Source organism: Panthera onca, chromosome A1, assembly GCF_046562875.1.
Source record: "Panthera onca isolate mPanOnc1 chromosome A1, mPanOnc1 haplotype 2, whole genome shotgun sequence".
Lineage (NCBI taxonomy): Eukaryota > Metazoa > Chordata > Mammalia > Carnivora > Felidae > Panthera > Panthera onca.
Genome location: NC_138339.1, coordinates 143,113,068 through 143,140,440, shown reverse-complemented (window position 1 = coordinate 143,140,440; position 27,373 = coordinate 143,113,068).

Genomic DNA, 27,373 nt, shown 5'->3' with positions numbered 1-27,373 from the left:
AAATGATGGTTAGAAGGGAACTCTCTAAACTTGATAAAAGATACATAGGAAAAACCTACATCTAGCATTATACTTAATGATAAAATAGCAAGAACATTCCTGCTAAGACTGAGAATACAACAAAGAAATTCATGTTAACCATTTGTGTTCAACGTTTTTCTTAAAATGTTATTTTTGGTTCCAAATCTGCGTTAGTGCCCTATTGCAACTGAAACAAATTAGCACAGATTTAGTGACTTAATACAATACAACTTCTAAGATTGGAAATAAGGTAAGAATGTCAAGTAGTCAGTCATCTGAGAGGGGAGCTCATGCTCCCAGGTGGAATTTGTAAGGCTTCTCTGACCCAACTATAGAAGGCACAACATCACTTCTCCGACATTCAGTTGGTGATATGAGCCAAGGTTGAAGCGGAGAGGAATTCAAATCTATACCTCAATAGAAGGGGTAGTAAAATTTTATGTTCTTTAATCTATCACACCATGAATTCTCCTCAAATTGATAGATAATGTCAACATATTATCCACCAAAACCACATCATGCTGGTGTGTGTGTGTGTGTGTGTGTGTGTGTGTGTGTTTGCTTTAGCATTTGGTGTTTTTTTGGTGTTGTTTTTTTTTTTTTTAGAGAAATCAACAGACTGATTCTACAGCTTAGACTAGACATACAAAAGACACAGAATAGCCCAGATAGTTCTGAAAATTAAGAACACATTTGGAAAATATATACATGAAACCTATATAGTTCAAGGCAGTATGATACTTGTGTAAAGATAGAGAATTCAGATACAGGTTCACTGTATGGGGTCAGTTGATTTCAAGGCAGTACCATGATGGAGGAAAATGGTATTACTCACAAATAGTGCTGGAACAATTAGAAATGTGTGTGGAAAAATATGTCCCATGAGATCATGTGAAATCAAACACAGAATATATAAAAACTTATCATGGACCTAAATGTAAATTCATAAGTTTACAATGTCTAGAAGATACCTTTGTAAACTTGAGATGGGCGAAGATGATTGATAGGACACAAAAAGCACTAAAAAGAAAAGAAAAAGTTATAAATTGGACTCTTCAAAATTTAAAAATTTCTATACTTCAAAGGACATCCTTAAGAAAATAAAATGGCATGCAATGTCCAGGGAGAAAATATCTGAAAGACGTATTTCTGACAAAGTCTCTCTTTCTAGAATACAACTCAATAATAGCAATACCAACAACAACAACAACAAAAAGAACACAATTAAAATGAATGGACAAAGTGTTTGATTCGTCACTTCACAGTAGATTATAAAAATGGCCAATAGTGCATGAAATTGTTCTCAATGTCATATTCAACTGGGATATGCAAATAAAAATGGCAATGCAGACCAACTTCATAGACATTAGAATGGCAACAGTTAAAAAGTATTGGTGAGACTATTGGTGAGTACCTGCAAATTTATGCCATTGCTGGAAGAGACATAAAATGTCAACACTTGGGGAAACTCTTTGGTTGTTTCTTATAAACAAACAGGTGCCCATTCAACCCTCCTAGGATTTACTCAAAATAAATAGCAACCTATATCCACCAAAAGACTTGTATACAAATGTTCATAGCGGCTTTGTTAACAATTACCCAAAGTTGGAAATTGGTGTCCATCAATATGAGAATGAATAATGAAATTGTGGAATATTCAAACAATTGAATAGCACTTAATACTATAAAGAAATTATAACATAGATGAATTTCAAAAACAAAAAGTGATGAGTGGAAAAAGAACTTACACAAAAGATATGCTTACTCCATTTATGTGAAGTTCTAGAATTGATAAAACTAATTGGAGGAGTGACCATTTCTGGAGGAAATTTCTACTTTCTGGTGGAGGCAGTGAATGGCTCTGATAGGGGCTGAGGGAAACTCTTGGGGTTACAGGAACGTTCTGTAATGTGAAAGGGACTTACGTTGCATGCATTTGTCACAATTCAGCAAATGAGAGGCACCTGAGTGGCTCAGTCAATTAAGCTTCTGACTTTGGTTCAGGTCATGATCTCATTATTTCTGAGTTTGAGCCCCAGGTCAGTCTCTGTGCTCTCAGTGTGGAGTCCACTTAGGATCCTCTGGCCCCCTTTTCTGCCCCTCTCCTGCTCACACTCTCACTTATGTGCTCTCTCTTTCAAAAATAATTTTTTTTAAATGAGCAAATGAATACTAATCTTTGTCTACCTCATTGTATATAAGTTTCATTTTTTAAAAACTCTACATGAATACTGAACTTGAATTAATGATAGGCAGGTTGAAATACATAGGGAAATGTGCATATATGTCTGTAATATAATTTGATGTCTTCATTTTACTTTGGATGGGCAAGAAGGATGATACATGAGTAGATACATAATTAAATGAGTATAGAATAATGTTAATAGTAGAACTTAGATGGTGTGTAGATAGAAGTTCACTGCACAATTCTTAAAATATGGTTGTATGTTTGACATTGTTCACAATGAAGTTACACAAAAATAGGTAAAAAATTGTATAAACACATGTTCTTAATACATCAAAATACTATATGTGTGATAAGAATCCATTATTTTTTGTCAGGTATTATGTTGCCATTCCTTATAATGACCCTCCTGGGGAAAAGATTATAATCTCTACCCTACTGCATTGAGGGTTGGCCATTTGACTCATGAGTGGAAGTGATGAGTGTCCTTTCTAAACAGAAAAGCTAAGAACCGGAACACGGTTTTCCATTTTGTTGTTGTTGTTCTCCCTCTGTGATAAGGCTGAAGGTCCTCCAGATGGATCCTTCTCTGTGAGCCTGGCACTCCTGTGAAGATGATACAGGGCGGAGCTGTCACTCATCCAAAAATGGACATCCATTTCCAATGGAGATGTGGAAAACGAACAAAATAGTAATTTCTTAGAAGCCCCAGAGATGCTGCTTGTGACCACAGCATAGTCAAATCTTTTCTGGTGTTTTAAGGAAGAGGAGAAGGTGGGGGAGAGATGATGGTAGGTAGGGAGGTAGGGAGGTAGAATTTGCTTTCACATTAACTAATAAACACATTTTAGGAAAGTGATCGAGCTTCTGGGAAGTATTAGCTTTAAAGTTCTCCTGTGCCATCAGGTAACCAACTAATAACATGAGATAGTATTTTAGAGTTTAAATCCTCTGCTATTCCTGATTTAGCTAGGAGTAGTCAAAGTATCTTCAGTAGTACAATATGGTTTGACTGGAGAATATGGCTTCTCTTGATCTCTTCATGTTCGTAGCAACACCCAGCTGCTCATCTGTGGCAGATGTTCTTTCATACACTGTGTTTGGTATCTTGGTGATTTATATTAGCAATTGCATTGAGGGACTGGGGCTAGAAGTGCTAAATTTTCTTGGTGTGAAATTAAGCCAGGGACAAAATGGAAAGCAATCTCAATAAATAGGACAGTTTATCATGTAAGGATGCTAAAATGTCCTTATGCTAAAATGTCCATCCCTAATTCTATATTGCCTTATCTTTGGAACTTCACTTCTTGCCATTGCATTTTTTTTTTTTTTTTGTAAATTCCATATTTCCACTATGAATAGCATACATCTTCTTCTGGTCCAACAATATTTGCATTTATCAGGTCTCTCAATACTTCATATTTGTATCTTTAGGTATAATCACCTTCAGATAAAAAATAAATATAAAAAGAAGGGGCGCCTGGGTGGCTCAGATGGTTAAGCATCCGACTTCAACTCAGGTCATGATCTCACGGTCCGTGAGTTTGAACCCCGCGTCGGGCTCTGTGCTGACAGCTCGGAGCCTGGAGCCTGCTTCAGATTCTGTGTCTCCCTCTCTCTACGCCCCTCCCCTGTTCATGCTCTGTCTCTCTCTGTCTCAAAAGTAAATAAAACATTAAATTTTTTTTTAACAAAAATAAAAAGAATAAGGAAATAAAGAAATCACCAAATCATACAGTACCCCTAATCTGATTGTAATTTCAAGGAATATCTAACATATGAAAAAGGTCAAACTGATAATAATGCATTACTAGGGTTTTCTTCAACAATGATATTGATCTTTTTTTGCTTTAACAGCATAACTGATTCTGTCTCTGGCACTGGGACTTGGGAGAAGATAAAAATACAGAATGATGGGATTGAGCAAAGAAAAATAAACTGGTCAGAGGGAAAATGAAGAATCACAAGGTGGAAAGAAACAATATATATGCAGATGTGGGGTGATAGAAACGCTTGAAAACGAAGAAAATACTGACATAAAGTAACGAACAGGGCACATTTCTTTGGAAGCTAAATTGTATATGACTTGGATGACAATCATAGTTGTGGGTTAACACAAAATAGGAATTAAGTTTTTTTCATTAACCTTTTCCTGGATCCAATATCAAGGGGATGCCCATTTGATTTCATTCAAGCAGGCTCAAAATACTGGTTTTACTTCAAAGGGAGTAGAGAGCCAAAGCATAAGAGACTCTTAAAAACTGAGAACAAACTGAAGGTTGATGGGGGGTGGGAGGGAGGGGAGGGTGAGTGATGGGTATTGAGGAGGGCACCTTTTGGGATGAGCACTGGGTGTCGTATGGAAACCAATCTGACAATAAATTTCATATGTTGAAAAAAAAAATAAATAAATGAATAAATAAATAAATAAATACAATTAAAAAAAAGGGAGTAGATTCCTAATTTGGAAAAAAAGAACTGTTCTAGCAAATGATCATGATAAGAGGTAATATGATGTAAAATGGCTTGAGCTCAATGTAGAAACGTGATGGTGAATTAAATTTTCTAATTCCTCTTTCTGGGTTGTTACCTTTAAAAATAATTGTTTTTAAGGCTAATATGTGCTCAGTCTTTGAAAGCAGCCTAGATGTGAGAGTGGACAATCTCTGTGTGAGGTCAGCTGGCTGGTAACGCTGGAGGGTACAAATTGCATTGTGGTTGTTATCCCTCTAGCTTTTATTATTTCAGTTGTCTGAAGAAAATTGTCATAAGACAAAATAGGTAACTTTTTCTGTTGGGTCTCTTCTGTCACATTTCTCTCCCTGTTCCATCAAGAACAGTTGCTCAGTCTAGCGTGTGATGCTTCGGCCCTTTGCTCTCATTTTCCCCCTTTTATCTCTGTCTCTCCTGTCATGGGTTAACACTAAAACAAACAAACAAAAACCTTGTCACCCTGTGTCCTGCTTTGTGCATGGATGTGCTTGGGTCTAAACGTGTTTGTTTGTATGTGAAGGAAACATAAGACAAGGTGATGAGAAAGGGTGGTGTGAAAAAAGAAAAAATGTCACGAAAACTCTGAAAATCCTTACTGAATACTTACTGACAATGAGACAGGGACAAAGAGCAAAGAGACAAGAGGTCAAAAAAGGTTTTCGTGGAGATTTTTGGCCAGTATTCATATTAAAATAGAGTTGGGACATACTAGATTATACTTTAGGAGAACCATCATGGCTGTGCCGAAAGAGATTGGAAAGACGCCGCAAGAAAACACTAAATAAACTTGCCACACCCTTGGTACCTCTTTGTAGTAGAGGTAGGAACAATAGGAGAGCTGTTGTTAAGGGTTGAGGAAAGGCGAGTGAACTCAGAAGTAGCATCCACATGAAGTAACGAGAGATTGGAGAAAGAATGTCTAATGTTTGGTTTTGTTTTTAAAAAGGAGGGGGGAGAGATTTTCGAATAAATGGAAAATTTCATCAAACTAAGGGTTGCCCCAGAGAAGGAAATGGGAAAAAAAAAAAAAATCCAGGGAAAGGAGGAGATTGATTGAAAAAGTTGAGTGGGCATGTCCGGGGAGGATTTATAAGCTCTCATTTAGATTGGATTTGAAGCTAAGAGGAGAAAATCAGTGAAATGCTTAGAGGAAATAGTTGATTATTGCTCCACTTTGTGTAATCATGTAGTAGCCTGGCCTTAGGATGACCTTCCAAAGCTTAGAGAACCATGAGAGAAAAATTGTACCGGAGGGAACAGTAGTAGTTAGGAGTGAAAATTAGACTTCACTAGTCTAAGGTTCAGCATGGGGGTCAGTTCTAGCAATTTTCCATAACTATCACTCATCTGAGACCATGGACATGGGGATCAAGCTCGACTGGAGGTCAACAAAAGAAAGGCAGACACGGGCCCTAGAAATAAAGCAGAGTCTGAGGTAAGGAGGGGATACTTCAGAGACCTACAGCCAAGGGGATCTTGTGGCCATGGTGTTACTTTCCTTCCTTCTTAAACAAGGCAAGGAGACATCATTCTCAAAGCTTACAGAAGGAGGAAGTTGGTTCAAGTAGGAGTTGAGAATTCAGGAAGGGAGGTTAGAAAGAAACTGCTGATAGAAATGAACGCAAGTCAGCCAGGGCAATATTGGTTTCAGGAGTAGAATTCAGTGATTGATCACTTACATACAATATCCAATGCTCATCATAAGTGCCCTCCTTAGTACCCATCACCCATCTAGCCCATTTCCCACCCCCCTCTCTCCATTAACCCTCATTTTTTTCTCCATAGTTCAGAGTCTCTTGTGATTTATTTCCCTCTTCTCTCTCCCCTGACCCTATGTTCATCTGTTTGGTTTCTTAAATCCCCATGTGAGTGAAATAATATGGTATTTGTCTTTCTCTGATTGACTTATTTAGTTTTTTTTTTTTTTAATTGAAGTACAGTTGACAATTTTATATTAGTTTCAAATGTACAACATAGTGATTCAACAATCACATATGTTATGAAATGCTTACAATAGTAAGGGTATTTGCCATCTCTCACCATACAAAGTTATTAAAAAATGACTGACTATATTCCCTATGCTGTACTTTTCATCCCCATGACTTGTTTACTTTAATAAAACTAAAATAGTTTAACTTGAAGCATTTAAGTAACACTATCTTCAATTCTAAAATTTTCACTTCTTTTTGAGTAAATAATACACTTTCCCAGGACTATCTGATTGTTTGCTGAGAATCTCAAGAAGAGAGGAGAAAAAAGAACAGGCATGGCTGGGAGTTGGGGTGAGTGGTGGCTCCTTTTTTTTGTATAAAGAGGAAGGAAATAAGATTTCTACACCTAATGCTGAAGGTCATCCAGTGGAGCCTATACACATTAAAATGTCCCTTATGATCAAAGAGGGAACATTCGAGTCACATTCCCTTATTGTACATATTATTTGATGATTGTGATAAATTGGATTTTGAAAACTGTAGTCAGGACCAGACAAGGAAAAGATCACTTAATAAAACTTCTAGAAGAGTCTAACCTTCCCCCAGGGCTTTGTCGATGCACATATGATTAACAAAAGCTCATGACTTAATGTCGGCTCTATTACTCTGAGTGGAAATTATTTTGGAGGCTACTAAGCAGTCTTTTTCAATCTAACATTATAACATGACACTTCATTCTATACAAATTTTCTCATTGTTGCGAAATAACACATTTCCCTTTATTCTTGACAAAATTGTCTAGACCTGGTAACAAAAAAGGGGAAATCAAATTACTGTGTTGATATCTCCCTTGGGGTCAGAGACCGGGCCACACCTGGGGGCTTGAGGAAAAGAAATGTGAATGGAAATATAACAGAGGGGGAACAGGATCACTCCTCTTTTCTGGGTGACAGAAAAGTGAAGATATACCAAAATCCTAGAGATGAATGGTTCCTATAGTTCCATACATACTCAACAGTGTAATACGACACCTTTTCAATAAAAGTTACTTTTAGTGACTGTTCAAACTATGGATTAAGACAGTTTCTGTGCTCAGAAGGGTGAGGCTGTTGAAATTGTCCAAAAGCGCTCTGAGGTATGAGCAGAATGTTTAATTATACCAGGCCTGGTATTATATGAGTTCACGTTCTCTGTTCTGCTGTAGACCATTACGATCTGAAGGTGATATTACCGCTCTAATTCTCAAAATTATGTAGCTAGACTTGTACCAAAGTATTTCTGCAATAATTCAAAGCAGGTAAATATACATATGTATGTTTATTCACCTTTTGTTCTTTCTCCTTTACTTATTTATTATTCCTCCCCCTTTAAAATGCTGGTTGTGTTGCTTGCAACATTAAAACATGAACTTTGAGTCCTCATTTTTTAGTTGTGAAGATTTTACGAGATTTTAGAATGTGGCAAAATGTGCACATAGGACACACACACACAAGTTACCTTTTTAAAAATCTTTGCTTTTAAGGATACTTTTTAAAATGATTTCAGCGGTTAAGAGTTTAAGAGATAGACCACACATAAGTTGGTTAAACGGTGATGATTGTTCCTGTTCCTTTTTAACTTGCGGCTCATGTCGTAATTAAACCCTTGGTATATATGAAGTGGGAGTAGAGGTCAGAGAGGTAACAGGGCTTAGAGGGAGATGAGCAGGCTGGGAGAGTGTAGGCAAAGGTGTGTACGGTCAAGAGTAAGAAATAAACCAGAAAACAAGCAGGAAATGCAAAGTAAGGACTTTGCAATTATCCTGTGGCACAGAATAATGTGTCTCCATAACATGATGCAGAGAAATCAATTTTTGGTCTGTGCTAAAGCCAGGATATGACAGGTGGGTACACTCTACCCTCTATTAAATCCCAAGCCTCAATTATGCAGTGAATTCCCATCATTCTTTATATTTGTGTTTACTTTTCACAAGCACTAAAATAAATCATTGGTGAGGTGCAAAGAGGGAATGAGGTGGAGAATAGAGAAGAGAAAACAGCACATGCACTAAAAACTATTTCATGCAAGTTTCCTAGTCTCTTATAAGACCCTGTCCTATGACCTGAGCCCGTATCTTCTTAGTGAAGTAGCTGGAACTCGCACAGGAAAGACTGCTGCCACTTTAAGCTCATCTCTGCAATTTACTCACCTGTGTCTGTTAAACCCAGTTTTGAGGCACACACTGGAATTCAACTGTCTTTGGGCTTCAGTAGATTTCAAAAATGGGGTGTGGTACATTGTTTTGATATAACTTCTGACCTGGAAAGAACTATTTCTGAGCCTTAGAACAACTGTCGAAGGGTTAGAGCTTTCTAATAAGCTGGTTATTGGCACCATAAATAAAACCCAAGACAGATACGTCGTCTCTTTCCAAGTGCGTAAGATACACCTGAAGACTTTGTGTTTTCATCTACAGGGGACTTCGAAATACTGAAAGCTGTCTGCTCACCTTTGCCACGGTAGTCTAATGGTTGACCCTTGAGGTACGTATTTTATTCTTCGTAGGCGACCCAGTGAAAACTTTGGTGTAAAATGATGACAGAGCTTTTTAGGAGTTACTTGTCCTGACTTGATTCACACAATAGGCAGGCCTGGTTGAAAGGGAGACACCCAAGTCCATACAAGCAAGGCATCTAGAATTTAAAATTATTGTTGTTTTTTGTTGTTTTGTTGCATTTTGAAGCGTGTGAATCTCCCATAGCCACAGTTCATTTAAGAAAAAGAGCAGAGCCCAATTTTCAGTTGAGAAGGCAGTGAGGGCCTTGCAAAAATTCCTTTGTGTTCTTTGTAACATCAGGCATTACAGTTTTTCATTCAAAACATGTAGGTGGATGATGAAACACACGTAAAGCAGTAAGTGATTTCTTCAAGTCAGAGCAAAACACAGCGGGCTGTGTGGCCACTGTTTGGCAGGGGATTTTATATGCTCTGGTGACCACTTTCTACTTAATTTTCTTGTAGAACCTCTAAAGAAACTGTTAAAAGGGATTCTCTCACCTTTTCAGTGTGTGGGCAGGTTTTTCCTGCCACTTTGGCTTAAAATCGAAAACGTGAATTGTTGCATCGTGTTTACACTGACAGACAGGTGCCCTTCCTGGGTCTCCCAATGCTTGCAAAGGCACCGAGGTTCATCAGGATAATGAATGTGGAAGGAAAAGTAAACAGCTGTTTCCACTAGTTCCTTCTGGAAAGCTCCTCCTAAGGCCTGCGCTCTAGGCTGAGGCCAGCTGAAAGCTGTAGATAAAATTGGCTGCTGACCGTCAAGGTTGCAGATCCAAAAGGAACTCAGTCTCCTGCGGCGAGACTTACACTGTTCCGTTCTCCTTCCCAGTAACAACGGTAATAACAGCATAGCGACAACATCACGCGGTATCTGTAAGTACAATACAATTATCTGACAATAACGTTTGCAGCTACATTATAAACTTTTATACCCAGTAAATAACTGGTAAACAAAGGAATAAATCCTAAAACACATTACAGAGTGATTTGCAAATAGTTTTCTTTTGTAATCTCTTTAACAAATGTTAAGGTCTCTGTTTCACAGGCAAGTGCTATCCAGGTCATTGATATGATTGACTTGATTCCACATGGCTTAGTGAATGATAGAGGGGAGATCCAAATCAGTTTTCTGGTTCCATGCTGATTTGTTTGGCCCGCGCCATGTGGAAAAATTAATTTCCAGCTGCCAATTATTCCAACTGAGTCTGTCCCCTGGATAGCTAAGGCCATAACCCTTTATAGGTTGAGGGTGTTACCGGATTTTTCTCTACCCTTTATTTGATTGTCCTTCCTTCCTATTTAAGCTCACCCTGGGTTTCTCTGGAATCTCCAGCCGTTGTCAGCAAAGATTATTGTGACCTGGAAGACAAGTCCACAATTACCCAGGTCAAAGTACAAGGTGATAAACACGTGCAACTTCATTTGCCCATATTTTAAGAAAGAGGCTTCCAGGGAAAAGGGCAGATACATTTTAACGTTCTCACTACACTAATGAGATTAAGTTCCACCACTTTTGTGTCAGAGACAGCGCTAATGATCTACTTAAAAAAAAAAAAAAGTGAAAGAAAGAAAGGAAAAAGGCAAGTCTCCCATTTCCTTTGAGAAAAACGCATTTATCTGCTCAACCAAGTTTACTGAGCATCTCCTTTTTGATAAGAACCATGTGACATTCAAATGAGGGTGAGGGTGTGCAGATAGGCCATCACATGCTCCCTAAATGTGGGTGTATGTTTGGGTGGATGAAAACACACATGAAATGATATTTTCTCTCAGCACTTGTCACTCATTGTAGTCATTGCCTTACAGAATTACCAGGATCACAGTGCCTCAGGCTTTGATTTCTGCTGGCAGGCATCTTCTCAGATGGAACAGGTTACATTCTCCTATAGGAACATAGAAGGGGAAATATCAGTGCTTGGAGTCCTCGGGGAAGGGGAGACATGCCCAAAGCAAGATCCAACTTCTGTGCTACCATGTACCTGGGGTACGTTCCTTGATAGGGCCTGAGGCCCCTGCTCAAGTCACATCCCCAGTCATTTGCCCTCATGGGCTGGGTCACAGTCACGGCTATGGGAGATGTCTAGATTGGATGCCATGTGCTGGACTAGAGCTTTTTTAGTCCCATATATGGGAAATTAGGAATTAATATTCATAGATTACAGCAGCCCTTCATAGTAAGAGGGATTTATGAGGACATGGCTTTGCAAAAAGGAGATAGGCTGAGCATGGCAAGCCTACTGGCCTTGATTCTTCATACACTCTAGGAACATAGGGCTGGACGTCTCCCCTGAAACTTGGAAATGTCTTCGCAGTTAGAGGTGGGCCACCACCTCCATGGCTGTTACACACCATGACAATCCCCTAGCACCTCAACTGCCATCACATACCAGCACTCATGGGACGAAGAATTTGTGAGTGAACTGAAAGGTCAGAGTTATGAAAACGCCCAAGAGGGTGTTGGTTACGGGAGATTGGCAGACTATCTATTAGCAGAGTATTGTTGATCCTCTTGGTTTGAGCTTCAAGAATTGATGGCTAACATCATAGGTCTCTGATCTTGCATGACTCTCTATCTGTTTCGATCCTTCATGTCAGAGCAGGGTATCACAAAGCACCAAAGGTGATCCTGTATGATTAATATAGAAGTGGAAATGTACTCAACCTCCCGCTGTACCTTGTCAGTACAAAAAGGTTTAGGTGTTTTAAAAAATGATTCCTGTGGGTGTTATGAACTTTGTAAGGATAAAAGGTCAGATTTTTAGGCTATATGACCTTTAGACATGTCTTCAACAAATGGGAGTCCCCTTGCCCACATTGTTAGGGAAAGAGCGAGTTTGCCCTCACACTGGTCAATGCAAGAACCATGTAAGGATAGTCATAGAAAGGGTAATATAGTTGGTGGTGGACAGACAAATGGTGTCTAAGGGGAAAAGTCTCCTTTATGTCATATTTCCCAGTGTTTGCAGTGTAAATTCTTCCACCATGTTACTTTAACAAGTGGCTCTCAAGATTCCTGAACATTTAACAGTTGGCTTTTGCAAGCCTTTATAAGGTGGTTCCAGTAGAGGGTTTATAACTCATGCTTCCGACACAAAAAACAAATGTACCTTGATAGATCCTAGTTTACTTTTTTGGATCAGTGAAATTAATTACAAAAAGATCAATTCTCCCTCTCCATTTGGGTTGAGAATGCATGAGAATCAGATCATTCTGTTTTAGGTTGCCAGGCCCCAAAGTCCTATCCCAAGGACACCCTTACTCTTAACTGGGATACAGTGAGTTGAGCTTATAGACTTAGAGAGGTGTCAAAGTCAGGTGCACACAGAGCAGGCCTAAACTGGATTGTCACAAAGGGAATCTGAAGAATTGACAATGATGTAAGAAGTAAAAGAAGTAAAAATCAAGAATTGTAAAAATCCTCGAACACAAGAATTTATTTTTATCTTCATGCATTCCTTGAATACTAACCAATTTTTGCCCTTACGGACCATATATACTCTTGTAAGGGGATGGAGAAATCAAAACACAAGTAGTTGAAGACAGTTAAAGGTAGCAGCATATGCAAACATTAATTAAAATTAAATGAGCTGTTGAAGTAGAAACTGACAGAGTTGAGGTTTAAAAATGGAATTCAGAGAAGATCATTCTGAAAAAGTAACATTCAAACCAAGACCTGAGTGCTTAATCAGCAGGGCAAACACGTAGAGTCAGCCAGATAAAAGCAATAACAAATATAAGGTATCCTAAGCCAGGAAAATGCTCCGTAAGTTCAAGTGACACCTACTATGGCTGGGACCCCCTGAAGGAACTTGGAGAAGGTCTGTTGAAGATGAGGCCGAACGAATAAGCAGGCGTAGATGACATGGGGTCTTCATATGCCCTAGCAAGTCTTAGAATTCTTTTTAATTTTAATGAGAAATCTTTGGAGGGTTTAAAAGAGCTGGCGATGCCTGATTTGTCTTTTTCAAAAGATTGCTCCATTTGCTTACAGGGCATTTGGGCGGCAAAGGAATAATGGAGTGGATGAGTTTGGGCTGATCTGGAAAAATTCAGAGGCAGACCGCTATAGTCGCTCATCGACAACCCTAGCACAGATTTGCAGATGGACGGAGCTCAAAGGGGGCAAAATACAGGCTTGGCTCTAAAAGGAACTGACACCTTCTGTACTGAAGGAACATAGAATCACAGGTTTTTGTTAGCTTAACTGAGAGCAATGACACCCAGTGGTACAATGTGTCTGGCACAGCACAGTCCAATCCAACTTTGAAATTAAATGCTTGAATGAAATGGAGCCTACCTCAACTTTTATATTGATGGTTGCTACTGCAAATGATTGGTTGAGTCAGCAGAATGCTAGCAGAAAAGTGAAACTTGGAAACTCTCTGACAAATCACAGCTCAAAGAATAAAATTTAGTGAATAGCTTTCCCCAAAGAAATGAATTAAGGAGAGACCATTCATTTTCTGTTTAATTGGCAAAAAAGCCCTTCATGTGATGATTTTAATTGTGTATCCCATGGGCAGACATACGTTTCATGAATTCACTACGGATTTAGAAGGTCATAGACAACAAAAGCATTTCTTCCATCATGTCTATTTACGGATTCTAAGTTTCAGTAATTAACTCAGAAATGGAATAAACCATTTTTAATTAACCTGAACATGCAACCTGTAAGAGGTTCATTTTTCTATAAAGTTTTAAAATGATTCTTTATGAATTCATTCATTTTCATTACACAAAAGTAAAATTCTAGATTGAGGTTTTAGTCACATACTAATGGGCCTCAAAATTCATTAGTGTTACTTACCATTAAGAGATACACTTGAAAGATATATTTGCAAGTCTCGTTCATGATGAATTTTCAATCTTGTAATTATAATAAGACAATGGCAGTAAAATACAGTGGCTGCCATATGCCTTTGAAGTATTTCTCTTTAAAAAGTAATTTCTTATATTGTCTACAAATCAGATAGATGATGGTTGTGTTTGCAAATTTATTGCATTAAGCTGTTTCAGACCTACTATCAAAGACCAAAGATATGCTTGTTAAAAATAAATGATAACCAGCTCATGTCATTACCTTTGTAATTAACATCCAGTAGTTATTGACAATAAGCACAATATGTGAAGTACGTATCGTCATGTATGTATTGACAACATGACAGATTTACCTGAAACACATCCATACCCATCATATGTAGTCAGTTTCCTGAGTGTGAAATGTCCTCCAGCAAATCTTGCACGTAACAGCTGTTGATAGCATTGTCTAGGCTCAATATTTGTACGAATAGTAGCCTGTGACTTATAATGCGTTAACACTTAGGCTGACCACTAATACTGTTGACTGGGAAAATGGTAAGAGTATTCTGATGAGAGCTAGAGAGAGAGAAGAGGGGAGAAGAAGAAGGAGATGAAGATGATTAACTAGCATCAGAAGAACAAGAAGAGGAAGAGGAGGGAAAGGGAGGCAAGAAGGCAGAAGAGGAAATAATGGGGGTGGTGGAAACAGCTGTCCTATTCTTGGTTCATTGGGTGAATCTGGGAAGTGACAATCACCATCCACTTCCCCAATAGGAAATCCAGACTGCGTGTCACCATCTCCACCATCTTGACAATACCAAAACCTTATTTAGAATGTTACAATTTCACATAACATCTCCCAGGTCATTTTTTTTTATGTGAAATTTATTGTCAAATTGGTTTCCATACAACACCTGTGCTCATCCCAACAGGTGCCCTCCTCAATGCCCATCACTGATCCTCCACTCCCTCCCACCCCATCAACCCTCAGTTTATTCTCAGTCTTTAAGAGTCTCGTACGGTTTGCCTCCTTTTCTCTCTATAACTTTTTTTTTCCCCTTCCCCTCCCTCATGGTCTTCTTTTTTTTAAATTTTTTTTTTCAACTTTTTTTTTTTTTTTTTTTTTGGGACAGAGAGAGACAGAGCATGAACGGGGGAGGGGCAGAGAGAGAGGGAGACACAGAATCGGAAACAGGCTCCAGGCTCCAAGCCATCAGCCCAGAGCCTGCCGCGGGGCTCGAACTCACAGACCGCGAGATCGTGACCTGGCTGAAGTCGGACGCTTAGCTGACTGCGCCACCCAGGCGCCCCTCCCTCATGGTCTTCTGTTAAGCTTCTCAGAATCCACATAAGAGTGAAAACATATGGTATCTATCTTTCTCTGTATGACTTATTTCACTTAGCATAACACTCTCCAGTTCCATCCACATTGCTACAAAAGGCCATATTTCATTCTTTCTCTGCAAAGTAGTATTCCATTGTATATATAAACCACGACTTCTTTTTCCATTCATCAGTTGATGGACTTTAGGCTCTTTCCATAATTTGGCTATTGTTAACAGTGCTGCTATAAACACTGGGGTACAAGTGGCCCTGTGCATCAGCACTCCTGTATCCCTTGGGTAAATTCCTAGCAGTGCTACTGCTGGGTCATAGGATAGATCTGTTTTTAATTTTTTGAGGAACTCCCACACTGTTTTCCAGAGTGGCTGCACCAATTTGCATTCCCACCAACAGTGCAAGAGGGTTCCCATTTCTCCATATCCTCTCTAGCATCTATAGTCTCCTGATTTGTTTATTTTACCCACCCTGACTGGCATGAGGTGATATTTCAGTGTGGTTTTGATTTGTATTTCCCTGATGAGGAGTGACGTTGAGCATCTTCTCATGTGCCTGTTGGCCATCTGGATGGCTTCTTTAGAGAAGCGTCTATTCATGTTTTCTGCCTATTTCTTCACTGGATCATTTGTTTTTCAGGTGTGGAGTTTGGTGAGTTCTTTATAGATTTTGGATACTAGCCCTTTGTCTGATATGTCATTTGCAAATATCTTTTCCCATTCCATTGGTTGCGTTTTAGTTTTGTTGATTATTTCCTTTGCAGTGCAAAAGCTTTTTATCTTCATGAGGTCCCAGTAGTTCATTTTTGCTTTTAATTCCCTTGCCTTTGGAGATGTGTCAAGTAAGAAATTGCTGCGGCTGACGTCAGAGAGGTTTTTTCCTGCTTTCTCTAGGGTTTTGATGGTTTCGTGTCTCACATTCGGGTCCTTTATCCATTTCGAGTTTATTTTTGTGAATGGTGTAAGAAAGTGGTCTAGTTTCATTCTTCTGCATGTTGCTGTCCAGTTCTCCCAGCACCATTTGTTACAGAGACTGTCTTTTTTCCATTGGATATTCTTTCCTGCCTTGTCAAAGATTAGTTGGGCATACTTTTGTGGGTCCAATTCTGGAGTCTCTATTCCATTGGTCTCTGTGTCTGTTTTTGTGCCAATACCATGCTGTCTTGTTGATTACAGCTTTGTCATAGGGGCTAATGTCTGGGGTTGTGATGCCTCCTGCTTTGGTCTTCTTCAATATTACGTTGGCTATTCGGGGTCTTTTGTGCTTCCATACAAATTTTAGGATTGCTTGTTCTAGCTTCGAGAAGAAAGCTGGTGCGATTTTGGTTGGGATTGCATTGAATGTGTAGATAACTTTGGGTAGTATTGACATTTTGACAATATTTATTCTTCCAATCCATGAGCACGGAATGTTTTTCCATTTCTTTATATCTTCTTCAATTTCTTTCATATGCTTTCTATAGTTTTCAGCATACAGATCTTTTACATCTTTGGTTAGGTTTTTTATATGCAAGCCAAGTATTTTTTAAGTCAAATAGAATTTTTGAGAGAGAGAATTTTCTCTTACTTGGGATCATACAGTGTTCTGCTTATGGAGAACAGACTCATTCAGGTTATTTCAACATTAGAAAGTTGTTTGTAAGGACACATCAGGACCACATGGGTCAGGCCTCTGAAAAAGAGCAGGAGCTACAGGATAACTATGCCTCATGATAGGTTCCCAGGATCCTTGGAAGTTTAGCTGAAGGGATTATTTGGTAAGCCTCTAGCAGTAGAATTTCACTGTTCTTTGCCTGCGTCTGTCAGTTATCAGTTAACTTTTCTCATTTATTCTCCCACTTAAACCAACTCATCCATTTCCCCTGAGTTTTTATTTAATTACCACCTTTCTTATTTGGGAGGAGCTTTGGCATTATACTGTAAGAAAGACCCCTGGCAAACGTACCCATGAGTTCCTTTTTGAGTTGCATGTCACTCCTGTCCAATCAACTGTGATCAGGAGGCTGGGTCAATAGTCGCAACAGATTCCTTTCCAGGAGGGCCATGGGAATGGCTGCCATTTTGATGTTTGGTTTCTACAGTCACCAAATTTTTAAGATAGGATTCTGGTTTAGCTCCCAAAGCCCACCTTCCAGAATCTTAGTATCTCAGTAATCCATTTCATGGAAATAAAAGAAGGAAAACCATATCAAAGGGGGAAATTTTTATATAAAATTCTCATGGCCGTCTAGTCATACTGGAAAGTGAAATGTCTCTTAAAGTAAGCAAGCCCCTGAATTTCTGAAAGCACATTCATTTCGTTATTTATCACATTTATATTGACTTTTTTGAACTAAACAAATTCCCAGGCCCACCTTCCCGCCCCGCTGTCAGCTTTCACGGGTCTTAAATTATGTTAGTAAATGATGCTAGTGGGACTAGGAAGAATTTTATATTTGAAATTAAATGGTGATGTCTCTCTTCTGGCACAGTCTGCTCTGACAAGATGCTGCTAGAGAACTGCATAATGAGAACTGCTAGAGAACCAACCATAGTCATGACATTCAACTCCAGTGTCCAATTTCGCATTGCCTTAAAGTGATGAGGGATAATGGCATAAAATCGGTTTTTGAACATCAACTTTTGACCTAGCTCATTCAGTTCTTAAGGCAAAAATGGGTCCGTTGGCCAAGGTATTTGGGGCATTTTCTTCAGTTTTTAGCACAATGGTACTCTTAAAATAAAACATACATTGGCTTGCATGAAATGTTACTGTTATTTGGGACTGAGAAACTACCACCTGGAAGAGACTATTTCTCAAGAGCAATAGGACAGCACACACCATGAAATTATAGTAACAGCAGCTGAACACTGATCCATCTGGAAACTTTAAACAATGCATCTGGCAATTTACAGGTAATAACTTGCCACTTTTGACAGAAAAGGTCATAAATATTTCTTATTATTACCAAACAAGACACCTGTGAGCTCAGAGCGAACCCTTATAAATCTAGGGGCCATATTGGCTGGCTGTCCATAAAGTCAGCTAATCTTTCAAATTGGAAAATGTTATAAACATGCAAAGGAGTCATAACATTTGTGAATAAAAGTAAACTGTTTGACAGTGGAGTGCAGTTGGATTTTAAATGTAAGTGGGTCTTGAACATGATAATCATGGATCCCTGTTTTCCTGGGACTCTGCTGGTTTATACCATTGGCCCTGTTGAATTATTAAAGGTGTTCTTCTTTCACTCTGAAATGTGTTCTTGCCCCCCACATTGAAAGATAAATTATATCTTGTCCTTAGTCTTCACACATTTATGCTCCAGAGGTCAAAAAAAGTGAGAAAGAACTGAAGAAGAATTTAGGCCTCCAACTGTTATGAAAAATGGTAATGAAAAAGCTGTTGAGTTTTATTTGAGGACATCATTGCTTTAGTGTCACCTGTCATGTTATGTTCCCCTCTGAGAAGATAAGGAAGGCTTTCAGGAACAGCAGGCTGGATTGAGATAGACATATATAAATTTGTAGGTAGGTAGATGGATGGATGGATGGATAAAGATGCTAGGAAGATAGATGATAGGCAGATGATAAATATATAGTAGATAGATAAAGAGAGATTAATATACATGATAAATACATGATAGTAGATAAAGATAGGTAAAATAGGTGATAGATTATGAAGATAGAGATGATAAAGAAAGAGATGATAGATTGATATAGGAGAGAGAGAAAGAAAGAGACACCTATATACATTATGTATAATGAGCTCAACTCTGTACTCAGCTAATTACAATTCCTCTAATGTTCTTTCTGAGAAGTAATGCTGAGCTGTTTGCATTTTCTAGCTCCCCAGTGATGCACCACTCTTTTGAAAATCAGTAGATATGTTTTATGCATCCTCTAAAAATCCATGCAAAGGAAGACACCATTTATAGAAAATCTCAACTCAAGCTTAATTTTGTAAAGACCAGGAATAACTATATTGAACATAGAAATTCAAACTTCTAACTCAATGAATTAACTTAGTATGATGAAGATAACTTTATCACATCATCAATAATTTGAAAGATAGAACATTTTCAAAAGAATAGAGTTTTGAACTAATTGAACTTCACCAATATCCCTTTGGAACACATGGTAAAACTTTATTGCAACGAGCGATAGTTTGTTCCCGTTACAAACTAGCTCCTCCTTTCATGGGCCATCTTTCCTCATTTTTGAACTTCATCTTGTCCTCAAGTAACTTATTCAGCAAGAGGGGCTAGCATTTTCTACATAATGAAAATCAAGTAATTTAAATCTCAGGCTTTCATCAGCAGACGAAATTGAATTAAATCAACAAAGAAAAATAGGGTAGAAATATTCAAACCATGCTTTTCCTGAAGCAGTCAGTACACACATCCATGGAATGAGATCAAGGGTGAAACTGTGAGGGAAATTGGTGAAGTTTCATAATAATCTTTTAGGAGGCTAAACTAGAATGTTTGCAGTTATACAGTGTTGTTGTTTTTTTTTTTTTTTAACAAGACCTCAAAGTCATATTACCTATAGGTGTATATATCTTGGCTATAATTCACCAATGTGGCAAAAAGAAGGAAGATGAATACTAATGCATTCATTATCTTCTTGCCCTAGTTAACAATGCATTTTAATTAAGACGGCCCATTTCATTATCACCCCAAGATAGTCATGTAATATCTGAAATTCACAAGTTCTTTATAAAAATGTTGCTGTCATTGATAGTAAATTAAGCAATATATTGCTTTATTCATAATTAAGGTATAGGTACCCTCAAATTTAAATGGATACTGTCCAAAAGAGAAACATAAATAAGAATTGATGAGTGGAATTGAAAATATTATTTGAATTTAAAGCCACTAGTTATATTCATATTTATATCTTTTTAAGATCATCTTTATCTCTCTATACATGCCTGTATCACTATGCCGCTTTTGTTGGTGGTATAATGAGATAAGTTTTTGTCCATCCATCCATCCATCCTTACTCCATAGTGCTGCTTCAAGGTCACGTTGCAGAAAGAGTAGTGGCTTTGGGAAGCAGTGAGGTGAAGAAACACTCAAAAACTTCTTGGGTTTATAGATCTCTACAAGTCTTACCTTGATTGGTGGCAAAATCAAAGCAGTGCCTATTTAGCATAGCTCAAGAAATCCATCTCTGCGTACTAGGATACCTGTACTCCCTTGTCTCCGAAATACCAGGTCTGGAGATTATACTAGCTTGGAAGACAGGTATCTTAGTCATGGCCATGGAGGGCCCCTGGAGGATCTGACTTGAATATGTGTCTCATCTTGTCAAGTACTTATCCTTTATTGCCAGGGAACATTTTGGATTATATTGAGGATGGTCAGTGTTGTTACCCTTTACCTTTCTTTCTCTTCTCCTCCTTTTCTTCTTCTTACATTCATGGAAAGTATAGTTTCTCATTTCCGGGGAGGTCAGGAAAAGGGATCAATGACACCAATCTGCTGAAGATTTTTTGTTAGTTCATAATGAGTAGAATCTTTAATGGCTTCCTTCTGTATCTCTGGAGAATATTTTGTAACTGAATTAAACGGGGCCCTAAATATATGCAAACCTTCACTTTTAGAGACTATACTCCTGTTGTACAACTCATTTTTGTGCCTTTTTTTTTTTTTATTTCCTACTCTTTTGTATTGCCAAGTAATCAGTCCTAAGAAGGCAACAGCCCTTCCTAATAGAAATGCTTCCAGATAGTGGATCAAGAATATAGCCCTTGAAACACCCACTAACATAATTAATTTGAAGTTCATACACTTCTCTCCCCAGGAGAGAAGAATGGCCTTTGCTTTTGAAGTCCCAGATGGACCAAGTTACTTGTGAATTAAAATACCTACTTCGTGTCTGTGTAACACCGAGTATTTTGTCTCAAAGTGTCAATAGTTAAAACATTTGAAATCATAGTAACAAATACAATTCTGAGTTGCTAAAAATTTACCTCTGGCATCACCTCTTTTCCCTGTCACATCTCCCTCCAAGATCTGGTGATGCCCCTCGACTGATTATCTGACCAGAATCCCCCTTTGGATTCTGGCTCAAATTACACTTTCCAGGTACCCCCACATATCTGGATGGAGATATCATGAATAGTGTGGAAAGCACATGAATCAGACAAGCTTCTGCCAGTTCTGGAACATTAAACAAGTAATTTTAGCACTTGAAATACTAACTTCCTTCTTTTTTTTAATGTTTATTTTGAGAGAGAAAGTGAGAGTGAGAGACAGAGTGCAAGTTGGGGGGGGGGGGCATAGAGAGAGGGAGAACACAGAATCTGAAGCAGGCTCCAGGCTCTGAGCTGTCAACACAGAGCCTGACGTGGGGCTTGAATTCGTGAACCACAAGCTCATGACTGGACGTGAAACTTTCTTCTTTCTAAGTGAGAAGACTACCACTTGTCCATTAAGTTTATTTTGAAAGTCAAATGATATAAAAGTTTAAATCACATTTCTGTCTGGCACATAGTAGGTACTCAGTATAGTCTTAAGTGTTCAGCTCTTTCTACCCTGCAACTAAACACATATATGCTAAATAATACAAATGCATTAATTTCAGTGTACTCATGGGTTAAGTGGGTCCTTAATGCCTTAATTTTCTTTTTCTTAATTTTCTTTACTGTGAAACACAAGAATTAAAATATTAGAACATCAAAGAAGCTAAATTTGATCCATAATTTTACCCACTTCTAAGCAGAATCTAGCTTTACTCTTTCCTTTTCTATATGTTTGAATGTATATGTAATTATAGATTTGTTAAAGTGTGTATATATTTGTATATCGTTATTTTCCAATTTTTAAGTTGCTATTTTCAAGATTTCTTTATGGTCTCATAGTTGTTGCATTTATGGTTGCATAATATCCTAATTAAATGCTATTGAAAACTTAAGAATATTTTCAGAATTTACCATGATAACTAATATGGCTAATAAACAGCTTGTTTCATGTATGTGCTTTTCAAGAATTCTAAGTGAAATAATTGAATGGGTCTGGGTAATCATTATCTTTTAAGTGGCTCTAAATATCAGTATGTAAAAGAACACAGTGTTTTTGAAGGTGTAGGGAAAGAAATTTTTTTCCTCTACCTTTTGAGTTCTTCTAGCTGATCTATGAATTAAATTGACATGAGACAGATTAACAGGAGAAGAAATACAAGGTTTTATTATGTGTGCATGACTGTGCAATAATAAAATTGAGTCCTGAACATATGATCAAGGCAGGCAATGTTTATACAGTTTAGATAAAGGGACAATAAATTCGTGAGAAATTGACAGGATAAAGAAGACATGTTTGTGGGCTTTGATTTGTATGGAATTCTAAATGGAATGTGAGTTGAGGTAGTAAGTTAGTAAAAAAAAAAAAAAAAGTAGCTTTTTGCTATGGCTTTCTCAGTTTTAAAAATTCCTATCTCTGGTAGTAAGGATGTCTTTTGTACTTATTAGGACAGGGAGGGTACATTTTATATGAAAGATTAATTTCCTGCCTTGGGGGAGGTAGGGGAGATTCTGAGTATCCTTGCACTGGCTTCTTCTCAGTAGCTTCAGTACAAAATAATATGCCATTGCGGTATATTTAGGGTGGCCTGCCCTTGCCCTCTACAGTTGCAACACCTTTGTCTTTAATCAAAGCAGCCATGTTAAAATTGGAGTTTAATTAAAAGTGTCTTCCTAATGGCGAACCTTAGGGAAATACCTTTGAGCAGCCAGTGCCTTTGTCTTCTTCAATCCTTCCCTTAAGTATAAGACTGACTGCCTTACTCATGAACTTCGTAATAAATGTGTTCACTGTACAAATATAGATCTCTGTGACCAATAAGATATATTTATCAGAAATGCACCTTTGGTATAATCAATGTTTTCTTTTGTTTTGTTTTATAAAAGATAGAATCAACAATTCTTATTGGGAAACACAAATTATAAAGCATTTCATCCAGTACAGGACTAATTCGTCCAGTACAGGACATTGGTAAATTTACTCATTGTTGTCTACTCTTTTGTCTACTCTCAAGCCATGTTTGGATGACTCTTAACATCTTCACTTTTATCTGAAAATTATGGCATCTTTCTAATGCACATTTTTTTCTTGTCAGAATCTTAGCTCATTCAGAATACAGAAGGTTCTTTCCTAAAAAAATAATAATAAATTGCCCATTTAGTGCATATTTCATTTCCTTGGTATGAGTTTCTATGTTCAACCCAGTTAGGATATGTTTGACTTCTCTTGATTTATGTCGCTTTCTTTTGCCTTTTCTGCACAGCCTTCTTGCCTTCCAGCCTTTCCCATTCATTTGAGGATATGAAGGTTTTGATGCAGGTGAATTGGTCTCCCTAAAGACAAAGAGTTTGATACAGATTGCAGAAACTTTCCTATAAAGTTGTATATCAGCCGAAGAGTTGTTAAAAGAAATAGCTGCCTAAAGCATCTCATTTCACATTACCCAGAGAGGGAGTTTTTGTCAGAAACCATCATACTGAATAGGTGAAAATACGTTGCCCAACACCTCCTCCAACAACACATTATAGACATTACTCCCATGAATAATTGAAACTGTTTCCCACAGAGTTCACATGATTAGCATTCATTTGAGCAAGATGATAATAAATTCGGGGAAAAAACTCACTCTGAATATTTAATAATATTTTGCATTTTCGTGGTATGTTATATTTTGGAACTGAGGTTTAATGAATTATAATTAGTGAGTTCCACAGTATGTACCTTGGAGGTGAAAATCAAGCTCGTCATGCCCATTTTGCAGTTTAAAAAATGGAGAACCTGAGAGATGAAAGGATTTGCTCTGTATATTTCTGTGAGCATGACATTAGAAGGAAATGACCTAAGTCCTTTTACTATGTTTCACAGTCAGAAGACAACCATTCTGTTAAGAAAGGAAAAAAAATGAAGATAAAAATATAATATATGGTGTTTGTTACCAATATTCAAATATCCAAATAGTACTGACAGTAACTTCTCAATTAGGATGGTAGGTGAAACACAGGAAACTGGCGTCTGTTATTTATTTATTTATTTTTTTAAATCTTGCATAATAAAAGTGATTATAAGTAGGTATCAGGTATACAATGGTGATTTTTAGGTGATTTGTCCTTGAGATTCACGTCATGAGTAGTCTTCTTACACAAGAAGCAGTTTTACAAACTGATGTGTGGGCTTGCTGAAATACATGAAGTTCAGTGTCTTCCTAAGGACCCCTTTACTGCCCAATTCCAAAACATTTTGTAACCTGCTTTTAGAAATTCAAAGCCAAGTGGTATAATGTAGCCAGGCATTCGGAGCTATTAAAAACAGCTCCTAATTGTTGAAAAGTAACCAAGTGAGGAAGGCCCCTTCCCATATATTTCCATTTTGTCACTTCCAGTCAAGAAAAAAGAATTCTGGGGACAATTGGGTGGCTCATTGAGTTAAGTGTCTGACTCAATTTCAGCTCAGGTCATGAGCTCAGGTTCGTGAGATCAACCCCTGCATCAGGCTCTGCACTGAGAGTGTGGAACCTGCTTGGGATTCTCTCTCCTTTTCTTTCTGTCCCTCCCCTGCTTGTGCATGTGGATGCTTTCTCTCTCTCTCTCTCCCAAAAATGTTAAAAAATGAAAACAGAAGACAATTCTGAGTCATTTGTTGTTTTTTTTGTTTTTTTTTTTTTTTTTTACTTTAGAAAATACATTCTTTCATGTAAATTATCCCATGATTAGGGTAGTGGAGTGTGATAAAATTATGACCCACTCATTTTCAACTGAGAAGTAAGTGTATCATCTAAACTTGTCTGATATTAAGTACAGCTATAAGATACATTATTTAAATCAAAACCTAATCAATGAAAGTGATAGAATGAAAAAAGAGACTGAATTTTGCAGTTAACTTTGACATATTTCAGTACAAGTTCCAGAAGGTCCACCTTTGATGAATGTCCAAGTCAAAGCAAGATGGTATTTTCACATGACAGACTAAGAATGACAGTAGGAATCTGGAAACACTATATTAGTGCCGAAAGAACCTGGGGGATCATCATGTACCTAACCTCTTAATTTACACAGGGTTATGTTGGGGTTCAGAATGATGTTATTCAATGCCCGAGAATTTATTAGTGGCAGAGATTACATCAGAGTCTTAATCCCTTGACCTTTACATTTTTTTTTCTTTTATACTTTCTTCATCTTGTCTCTTGATGGAAAATGGCAGCAAGTTGAGAGATGCCATTTCTCATATTAATTTTTATATTTCATGACTATATATCACAGTGTTAAAGTGTTTATTGATTAAAATACAAACCTGATAGCAGCAGAAGCTTACAGTGTCAACCACTGTCCATCTGTCCCCTGCCCCCAGATCTTAATAGTTCTCTAATGATGACAGAATAAAATTCTACCCCTTTGGTTTGATGTGTAAGACATAACCTTATTTGTCTGCAGATAAATATTTACCTTTATTTTATTTGACTTCGATTGCCATGGCCAACCTGTGTTCTGACCCAAACAAATTATTTATTTGGAGATTCTTTCTTTTCTGACCTCTCTGATTTTGTTCATGCTCTTCCAATTGTGCTGAATTCTACTTACTCTCTCTCCACACAGCCTGAATCTTCTAGTAGCAAAGCTAATGTAAAATTCCATATGTTCCATGGAATTTTCTCTGAACCCCTAAGCTGGAAGTGAGCTTTCTCTTCTCTGAACTTTGAGTGTATCCATCTTTATCACATACAGCCTGCTGGACTGCGAACTCTTTGCAGGTTAGATGTTTAGCTGATTGATCTTCACATGTCCAAGAACACTCCCACAGTGTCCTGCCTTTTCTTCATTCGTTCATTTGGTTGTTCACTCACCCATGCATCCAATATTGTTTTAGGGCCCTCTTGGTGCTAGGCACTACCCTACTGCTGAATAGGTACTCAGTAACTATTCTTTTTTTTTTTAATAAACAGGAGATAGCTAAAAAGAAGGGCCAATTTGAAAGGATTTAGAGGTCAAATAAGAAGGCTACCTGACAACACGGATAAAATCGACTTTCGTTTATTAAAATTTCATGCAGGTGAGCACTCACTGTTGTTGGGTAAATCCCATATACGGTGCTATATTGGTAACTTCCAGCAGGTGCCCTGCTTGTGGCTAGGTAGAGTGAGTGTGTGTGTGTGTGTGTGTGTGTGTGTGTGTGTGTGTGTGTGTGTATTATATGCAAATTCTTTGCTTTCTTTAATATACCATAGCTGGCTGAATTAGCTTTTGCGATTCAGAATTAACTTTGAAAGTTAACATCACTTCTGAGGGGCTGATTTCCACTCCCCTCTCTATAGTTACTTATCTCTTCCACGTGGAAAACAGCTTCCTTTGAAGTCAGTAAGAATTCACATGTGGCAGAGATAAAAATATTAACAATAGTTCCTTAAAACTTACAGCAGACACACACAAGAAAACTTAGAGAAAGACCTAAGGAAATCTTTTTGCAAGACTTAACAAACAAAAACTTCTAAGAATATAAGTAAGTAAAAATCACACATCAAGATTCTTTTTCACATATCAGGATATTTAAGGCAGAAGATAAATACATCTATTTATTTGTGTCACATCCCAACAATTACTTGCAAAATTCTTGAAATACAGCTCATGAATGTGTATATGCTAAATGCCCACATTATATGCTGCTTTGGGCTTATTTAAAATATAAAAGTGATCGTTGCTGACATTTTCTGAGAAGTGCAATTTCCAACATTCATTTTTGCTTTGAAAAGATGGAAGCATACCTAGAATATAATGTTTGATTCCTTTCAAAAGCCTCTTTAAAGGCTGATAAGAATTCTTCATGGTGCATATCTTATTAGCAAACTGGAGCCCCAAATCTGAATTGTTAGGAAATAAGATAATCTCTCACTAGCCAATTTATTCTTTTCTGAGGGGGGAGAAGAGCCTGGGGAATTGTACATCAGTGATGGAAATTAAAAAGGAATTAAAAAAAATATTATCTTAGTTACACACTTGCTGTCAGCTTAGATGTAAACAAAACCCTACGCTGTGAAATGAAGTGTACTTGCTCTCATGCCCTCCTTTC